Raw genomic sequence first — 10,151 nt, 5'->3', positions numbered from 1 at the left:
ACCTATATGTATGTATATCTTCATATACATCCAAATACATGTATAGATATATGGCATACATACACGTACACATGTATATGCATGTGTGTGTATGTGTGCGTGGGGGCGTGTATCTGTATGTATGTATCATACATAACCAATATCCACTCAGTGGGTATTATTGAACAGTCTGAGGTTGTGGCAGTAGGGTTTTGGTGAAAGTAGGAACAACATGGTTGTGAAGTACATTTATACTTCTTAAACACACATATCTTTTGAAAAATAATAAATTTGAACAAGACATATAAATATTGAATGAGGATATTTTAAAGCAAAAAAAATCATTACTGAAAAAAGGAAATAAGAAAACAATTTTAAACAATAAAAGCTATGAAAAAAGATAAAATGAATGAAAAATAGTTTGAAAGTTTTACTAAAGAAGAATCAATAATGAAGTTGAACTGTTTTTAAGCAAAAATTGTCATAATACAAGTAATTGTAAAAAAAATGTATAAGACTGAGGTAAGTAAATATTTTAATTTTGCTTCAAATGTTTTAAAATTTCTAGTTTGGTAGAATTTTATAAGCAAAGCTTTCGTGCCTCAATGAGTTAATCCAAAGAAATGACTTGAAATCAAATATCAGGAATATTAATCCTACACTTGATATCAGGCATAAATGATTTTACTGTCAAGGAAGAAGCAGCTCGATTAGAGGACTGGTGTTGAGAGATATAGCATTTGAATGATAGCATAGATAATAGAAAACCAGATGGAAATGTCACAGAAGGAAAAAAAAAAATGCTGCCAAAATCCATGACTGGCAGCGCCCCACTAATCTTTCCATTTTTCTCTTATTCACTACGATGTCTTCACGAAGCTGAGACTGACGGCCATACAAACTCTAGCATTAAGCTGGTGAAATGAATCAACCTCATGAAGATGCTACCAGTCTCTTGGTGGTAAAATTATCAATTTCTTGAAAGAATTTGCTTCTTGTCCTTTGAACTAAGATAGAATATAACTGACCTGTTAAGAAATTATGACAACATCCCTGCAGTGGAATTCATAACACATGAGTCAGTGATTCATCACATTGTTCATTTCTCAGATGTAATCACTCACAGAAGCACACACACGTGATGGCATTAAAGTAGTTTACTGCAAGATATGCTAAATAATCATAAGCTATACCATTCAGTTAGACAACTAAAACCTGAGCTATTTGATTTATAAACTGTAAGTTGTAGGTGCAGCTGCCTTTTAGCTGGGTTGATCCCTATTCAAGAGACCTATGATCAGAGGCATTCCAACCACGAATAATAAATTACTACAGTGTTAAGTAGACTAGGTTGATTAGTTTGTTTATTTAACTTTTCTATAACAGTGAGATTGAAAATTAAATGACAGGTGTGTTAATGGTTTACTTCATTGCTATAATGTACTGTAGAACATATCTATAGGTTCTTTTAGTTCTTTTTAGCCACCAACTGTGTTATGACAATTGTTTACTTCAGCATCTAAAATATGTTTCTGTGGATATCTAAAAATCATAGACAGCTGCTGATGAAGATTTCAAGACGAGTGGAAATATTCCTCCTTTTTATGTTTGCCCACATATTGCCTACACAAATTGTTATAACTCACAGTGTGGGTTACAAAACCTATAGTATATTTAGCAACCAGACATGAATAACATCTTTTATTCATGCATAGTGTATTTCAGACTATCCAATATATTTTTTTCCCTATTTTTAACATGAAAAGATGTGATTTAAGGGAGAGTTGCCTGTTATGTCTAAAACATTTACATGACCACATTAAGGTACCTTTGTTGTCTTGAGTTAACTGTTAAGTATTTTTATTAAGTTAGATATCTAAAGGTACTACTACTATATTAAACATCTGTAGCGGGTATGATTCTTGGCCACTACTTCTGGTCTGATCTGAGGGTAACCCTTAAAAGGACGGTTATCGCAATTAGATCCGATCCAAGAATAGTCCTAAAGAGGACTGTTATCACATTCAGATCAGACTTGAATTAGCCCTGAAAAGGACTGTGGTCGTAATTAGCAAAACTGGACAGACGAAAGCAGTAGTTGAAAGGACGAGCAGACAAGAGGTGTAAGTTTATACAACAATTTATTTCGGGTGTGAAATAGCAGTACAAAGGTTCGAGGCGGCATGAGTGGTGAGCGTGGCAGGCGAGAGGGACACGATTTTCTTCCGTCGACTGCCAAAAAGCCAACTGCTTTTACAGCAAATTATGACGTCAATTTATACAAAAATATCAGCAATGATGTTTAGCCAGTGTCCAATAGAATGGCAGGTAGGTAGCTTTTGTGCAATGAAAGGTCAGGCAAGTCGCTGGGGGTAGTTGCTTTGTTTTCTCTGGTGGTGGCAGATGTATTTCCGGTGTCCGTGCAAGTTACTTCCGGTGACTGTACACATCTATAATTAGCACTTTGAGTTTAGTTATCTGTAGGGAGTACTTTTAGGTTAGAAATTTATAAGGAGTTCTATTAGGATAAACATCTATATTTTTAGGTTAGACAAAAATAGAAAATGTTACTTGGTTAGACATGAATAGTGTGTATTACTAGGTTAGAGATCTATAAGGAGTGCTTTTTGCCTTTCATCCAAGGAGGAGGAAATTAAGGAAATTGATATGGTTTGGAAGGGGATCACCAAACAAAAGGGATGTAGGTACATCCATCAAGCTAGTATGAAAAGAAACACTTGTGACAGATTATAGTATACTGAATAGAGATATTATGGGGAAGTGTTTGTAGTAATTTCAACTTAGACTGACTGAGAATTTTTTAAAGTTAAGAATCAATCAACATAAATATACTTTCAGAAATTTTGAAAAATGATTTGACAACAATATATCGAAGTGTATCTAATCTTTAAGAAACTATAAAATTGTTTGGAAGACAGAACAAGCCAACTCTTAGAATTTTATAATCTTCATATTTCAGGAACAAATCAAAGCTATTTTTCCATAGGAATTCTAACTCAAACATTGATTTGGAGTGAATAAAAGTTTCTCACCACGACAAATTTTTTAATCCTACTTAGTTGAATGATGGACTACCTCATTACAAAGCTAAACACTCAAGCAATTAATAAGTATTTATTTGTTATCATTCATAAGATATATGTTCTGTCATCATAAGTTGTACGTTGGTTGAAATATTTCAAAATGTCGAGTGGATGAAAATGTCTTATGGCCAGCCTTAAATAATGCTGTTATGTTAAATAATGCTCAAAAAAAATCAGTCTGTTCTACTTTTAATGTATATAGAACATTCAATGGATTTAACTTCATAGATAATTACAAGACTGCTTTATTAATTTCATTTATTATATGATAACCAGGAGAAATATAATTCTGAGTTACAAATTGTAAAGTTTCAGCTTAAAATAAATTTTATAATATTACTCTATTTCATTGTAAAATCGGAATCAAAATTGAACCAATCCAATGACTGGCACCCGGCAGTTGCCAGGATCGCTGGACTGACTCCTGTGCAGGTGGCAAGTGAAGAAACACCATTTCGACCTTGTGCTTGAGGAGATCCATTGAGTCAAGTACACCAACATCAAAATCAATGGAAACTGCAGTTGTGATCCCTGTGCCGGTGGCACGTAAAAATCACCATCTGAACGTGGCCGATGCCAGCGCCACCTAGACTGGCTTCCGTGCCGGTGGCACGTAAAAAGCACCATCTGAATCATGGCCAATGCCAGTGCTGCCTTGACTGGCTTCCGTGCCGGTTGCACGTAAAATGCACCAATCCGATCGTGGCCGTTGCCAGCCTCGCCTGGCACCTGTGCAGGTGGCACGTAAAAAGCACCCACTACACTCATGGAGTGGTTGGCGTTAGGAAGGGCATCCAGCTGTAGAAACACTGCCAGATCAGACTGGAGCCTGGTGCAGCCTTCTGGCTTCCCAGATCCCCAGTCGAAACGTCCAACCCATGCTAGCATGGAGAACGGACGTTAAACGACGATGATAATGATTGTATTGAGTTCCTTTTTATCTGGATTATTTAGACTTGTATTTTACCTTCCTGGATATGTGTGTGTGTGTGTGTGTGTGTGTACAGTGATCATCAGCTTGATTTCTAGCATAACTATTTCTTTTTCAAACATGCCTATGGCAGATTTGACAATTTTTTCCTGCTATGAGCTCCTTGATAACTACTTGGCCCAGATCTTGTTCAAATTTTTTAGTGTCAAATATTGCACATAATTTTGTGTGCATGATTATGTTTACACCAGTATTAAACATGCTGGTGTTTTTTCTGCTAACAGCATGTCCTTTTGTGACATGTAGTGTAGTGGTTTCAGAAATATCTCTCCATAAAATAAACATCATACTAAAACAAATATTTGGTCACTAGAATAATCTAAAATTCTTGGTGGTGGTGGTGTCTCAGATCGACTGTAGTTCAGTGTCTGAAGAGAGAAGAAGAGTAATTTCATTTGCGATAGATATATCACGAGCTGATTATTGCAGTAGACATGGTCACAGAGCTAGCTCTGGAGAACTGTAGAACATTTATCTCATCTTAACTACACGTGACAGTAAGTTACAAGATATCCATAGAAAGTGTCATTCACTTACAAGACAAATGTTTAAGGTTCGGCAGATCAAGAACTTCCAGCCTTAATATTGCATACATTTATTGGTGTTTCGAAGGGAAAGTGGACCCCAGGTGCAGGAGGGGATTTCTGGATATCTTCAGAGAGAATATGCTCAAAGGGATCACTTGCTGCTTGCTTCAGATTTACAGATATTACAGAAGAATATGAACACAAACCAACAAGAGAGGCTTATTGATAAGATTAGTAGAGTATTGTAGTTTGCTTGAAGCATTGTTTGTAAAGAATAAAATGTATTGAATGACATAACAATGCACTATAATAACAACGATGGGTGATAATAACTGTTGTAATTTAATCATCCATAGTCTGATATGATATTTCAGAATAAAAATTCCTTCTTTGGATATCCCTAGGAATTGATGGAGTCGCTGCTATAATTGGTTTTCCAATGGCTAAAATTAGTAGCCAAAGCTCTCTCATATCAAATCACAGTGTCTTTAGCAAGGATAATGTAGTCTTAGATATAATCTAAGAAAGACTAGATGGTCAAAAATCTTTCCCATTAAAGATGAGCTGGAGCTAAAAAGAAACAACATACTTTCTTCAAATGACAGATTACCATCTAATGGACTGACCATTCTGGAATTATCATGCAATTAGCCCTGTATTATATGCATGGATCAAACTCTGAATTTGCATATATATTTTAATAGGTACTAAAATGTGATCCATAATTATATAATAGAGCTTGGGTTTTAAAATTATTGTTTCATTATCATGTTGCTGTGATTTAATGAAGGAGCTTCTGCATGGTCACTTGATCTGCAAGAAATAGCAGCCAGATCTCCCTCATACCAACCACACTCTGCCATCTCAAATAAGAAAATGACATTTTGAATAATATATTTCACAATATATTCTTAAAAATACAGGATGATCATGGCTGTTATGTCTTTTATCATATGTCAGGGTTGACCGAGGGTTAAACAACAACAGTAATGACAATAACAATAACTTACAGTTACAATAAATCACTGCATCTGAGTGCTTAGCATGCATCCACTAGTCAGTGCTGAGGTATATCTGACTCAATGGATCAATGGTTCAATGAAATACCTATGTACCATAGATCAGCTCAATCAATTCTAAGCTGGAAATTAAACATCTACAACAACAACTTGCAGTTACATGGACTGATTTGGGCAAAAGAGATAAGCTTCTTAGTTGTGAACATTGTAGAGAGGCATCGACGTTTTATAAAGCATCAACCTTTCAACTAGCAGTTCAACTCTATATTGATTCAGCGATTCATGACTTCAGTTAATATACAAATGCATTAAACTAAAGATAGGACTAACATTTTTCAGACAGACTTCATAACTGCTGATAGATTTGTGCAGTTTGGCTTTTTAATCTGCTTATCTCGTCATAACTAACCATACAATTTCAGGATTATAGAAATATAAAAGATGTGTAAAGCAGAATATTTTGCAAATAATTCTTCAGTGAAGCACTAATATAAAATATTGAAACAAATATTAAAAGAAAACATATTTTGTACAACTGTGAAGGAAATTATATTTTATCTGAGAATAAAGAAAATAGTGAATCCAAAACATGGAGAAAGAAAAGAAGCCAAACAAATTTAAAAAATAGAAACTGCGTAAATTGATGACATTTAATTAGCACTTGTTCAGTGAAACTTCAATGTAAAATCAAAATGTAGAAATAAATTTCCTGACACTGCTATTGGTTTTGACAGGGTTTCAAACGGAAGCGACACTAATAACAGAGTACAGAATGAGGACAAAATTCCATTTGACAAATAGCCTGTTGGAACACATATGCACAAATGTGTGAAATGTATAAGATGGGTGTGTGTGTGTGTGTGTGTGTGTGTGTGTGTGTGTGTGTGTGTGGTGGGGGTTGTGTATATGTATGATAAAATAATAATGAAATGGCTTAATTTCATTTGTGAAACTATGCAATAGCTAATTAATAGAAGCACTAATTTAGACATAAAAACCATCTGTGTTTTGCATTGTATAAGTTCTTGTGTTACGATAATAATATGGGGAGAGAAAAAAAAAAAGGAATTTCTGTCAACAATGATTAATAACAATAACACATATATTATTATTTTGTCTATAGTATTGAAAGAATATGTACAAAACAATATGTCATAAATAAAAATATGGAATTGACTTTTTTTCTCCTATTTCTGTTTTGTATTTATTGAAGGAGATTCCTAACAATACCATCGATCAGGTTTTGCTGAATAATTGGGCGAACATTCCATAAATTGAAAGATTTTAAGGTTTGTATCACTTGAATGTGTGTGTGTGTGTGAGTGTGTGATGTGTGTTGTCTGTGTATGTATGTGTGTGTGTGTGTGAGTGTGTGATGTGTGTTGTCTGTGTATGTATGTGTGTGTGTGTGTGAGTGTGTGATGTGTGTGTGTGTGTGAGAGTGTGTGATGTGTGTTGTCTGTGTTTGTATGTGTGTGTGTGTGTGTGTGTGAGTGTGTGATGTGTGTTGTCTGTGTATGTATGTGTGTGTGTGTTGTGCATGTACGTACATAGACACACACACACACGTGCATATATATCAGCATGCATATTTACACGTGTATTATGTATGAACATGTGTGTGTGTGTGTGTGTGTGTGTACTTGCTTGTATCTGTGTCTGTAAATCTACATGTATGGAGATGTACTTATTTTACATTAAGCATCTGAAGTATTTTATATATTTTCACCATTCCATTAATACCTTGCATAATTTTGATTCCTGAATCAGCTGTGTCCTAAGAAACTGTGTAACTCAGTTTCTTAAGATTGGTAATAAGATATTTTGTTGAAAAATCAAATCACCCAATACAATTATATACTTAGAGGTATGTCTAAAATAATAGGCCGGAAGGGGTGTCTATAGATTTCTCATTAGGTTGGTATAGGTGATTCTGTGCTTTCTTATCTTTAACATTAAATCAAGGTTTACTTGGCTACTTATGTCCACTACTAAAAATACTTTCCTTTCTTTGTTTCAGATCAATATATCTGGTTTATAATGTAAGCATTCTACAGAACGCAATACATACATTTTATATTTTGCCAACATATTTACAGGAATCTTCCACCAGTATTCCTTCATATTTTGGACGGGTAATCCTGCCACATTACTAACTGTTTTGAAATGCATTGTGTAATATTTTGGTTGTCATGTCTCATAGAAAAATTATATCATAAAAACAATTTTAAGCAACAGTTTATGAGATTGCTGAAAATGTTGGAGTTAATAATTTTTTGCATACAGGCGCAGGAGTGGCTGTGTGGTAAGTAGCTTGCTAACAAACCACATGGTCCCGGGTTCAGTCCCACTGCGTGGCATCTTGGACAAGTGTCTTCTGCTATAGCCGCGAGCTGAGCAATGCCTTGTGAGTGGATTTGGTAGATGGAAACTGAAAGAAGCCTGTCATATATATGTATATATATAAATATATGTATGTTTGTGTGTCTGTGTTTGTCCCCCTAGCATTGCTTGACAACCAATGCTGGTGTGTTTACGTCCCCGTCACTTAGCAGTTCGGCAAAAAGAGACCGATAGAATAAGTACTGGGCTTACAAAGAATAAGTCCTGGGGTTGATTTGCTCGACTAAAGGTGGTGCTCCAGCATGGCCGCAATCAAATGACTGAAACAAGTAAAAGAGCAAAAGAGTAAAAGAGGTGCTTTATCTGCATCTTTGTCTCTTTCAACCTGTAGTGCTTTGTCAAAATTTCCAGTTCTTGGATTACAAAACCATAACCCGTAAAGTGAGCGCTTATTTACTGGATGTTGTCTCAAGATAGACCACTTCGGTTATCTGTGTTACAACCGTTTTGAAGCTTTGGTTGTATGATCTTTTATTAATAAGCAGAAAGCCCTTCATACATTGTCCTGATTTGATAGTTATGCAAATTTTCTTATTATGCAACCTTAGTCATCACCTAGGGAATAATTTTTGAAGTGCTTCTTTTCAATTCTCATGATGTGAGAAGTCCAACCCATTCCAGCATGGAAAAACTGACATTAAATGATGATGTGAGTACTTTATTCATGGATGTAACATGATACCAAATAGGTTATGTATGGGATAAAAAAATTTCAGCTTATGAAAATTCACTTTTTGGAACATGTTGAGAAATTGAAAGAAAGTGGAAATTTAGGAACGGGATAACTTCAGTGCCATTGTTTTTAACCAAGAAAATTAAAAGTCAAACCTATAAATGAAAAAAAACAATTTATGACAAAATTGTTGCTGAATAAAATAAAAAAACGAAAGGAATTAATGAAATGAGTGCAGATGCAAACAAAAAATAATTACTAAAGCAACAATGAGGAAATGAAAACATGAAATTAAAAACGAAAAACAAAACAGGAATTGACAAGATAAGTTTTGCACATTATGGTGGTAAGAATGCAAGAATGGAGAGATGGTATCAATACGGAAATGTTAAAAAGTAGAAGCTGGTTATTAAGTTATGTGGAACAATCTAAAAAGGAATACAGGTCTGAACACCCATTTTTAAAGAAAAACATTGAGAAAAACTATACTGTAGCCATTCAATGAACATGTTTCTAGATCACAACCACCAAAGAAAAACTAAACATGAGCTAAATTAGAATTTTAGAAAGAAATTTTGATAAGAGGATTGCAAAAAGACTTTATCCACAACTGTCACTTAGATACAGTGATAGATCAATCAAATGAGTAATGAATCTTTAGTCAAAAACAAAAGTAAGCATCAACTTAAAAAGATATAAGTGTGATCATTTATGAATGTTGTGAATATATTTTGAAATTTCCTCTCAGAACAACAGAATAAAAGACAAGCAAAATCCAAATTTACCAAAGAATAATGGGCATAGCTGACTGAAATAAAATATATAGCTATATTAGATGTTGATAAGAGAAGTTCTGTTGCTGATCTGAATGCTATACAAATAGTGTACTTACTATAAAGGCACATGGCTAAGTGGTTAGACTGTTGGGCTCACAATCACGAGGTAGTGAGTTCAGTTCCTGACTGGGCTGTGTGTTGCGTTCTTGAGCAAGACACTTTATTTCACATTGTTCCAGTTCACTCAGCTTTAGAAATGAGTTGCGGCATCACTGGTACCAAGCTGTATCAGCTTTTTGCCTTTCCCTTGGATAACATCAGTGGCATGCATGGGAAACTACTGGTCTTCCATAAACAACCTTTCCCAGACTTGTGCATCAGAGGAGAACTTTCCAGGTGCAATCCCATTGTCATTTGTGACCAAAGGAGGTTTTTACCCTTTTGTGGTATGGAATAATATGTATTATGAGGAAATCAGAAATTACAAACCTAGTTATGAAACAACTACTACTTTATTATACTTAGATGAAAAACATTTTATTCCATGCTGTACACTGTGCAAATAATGTTTTTTAAAAAATATTTTGCAATTACAAGGGGAATAGATTATCTTATAAATTTGAAATATAAAATGAGTAACATCTTAGGGATTATCAAAAATCAATAACTTAAATTGATT

Source organism: Octopus sinensis, linkage group LG15 (genome assembly GCF_006345805.1).
Source record: "Octopus sinensis linkage group LG15, ASM634580v1, whole genome shotgun sequence".
NCBI lineage: Eukaryota > Metazoa > Mollusca > Cephalopoda > Octopoda > Octopodidae > Octopus > Octopus sinensis.
The sequence above is the reverse complement of the archived record's forward strand: the minus strand, read 5'-3'. Positions refer to the sequence as shown.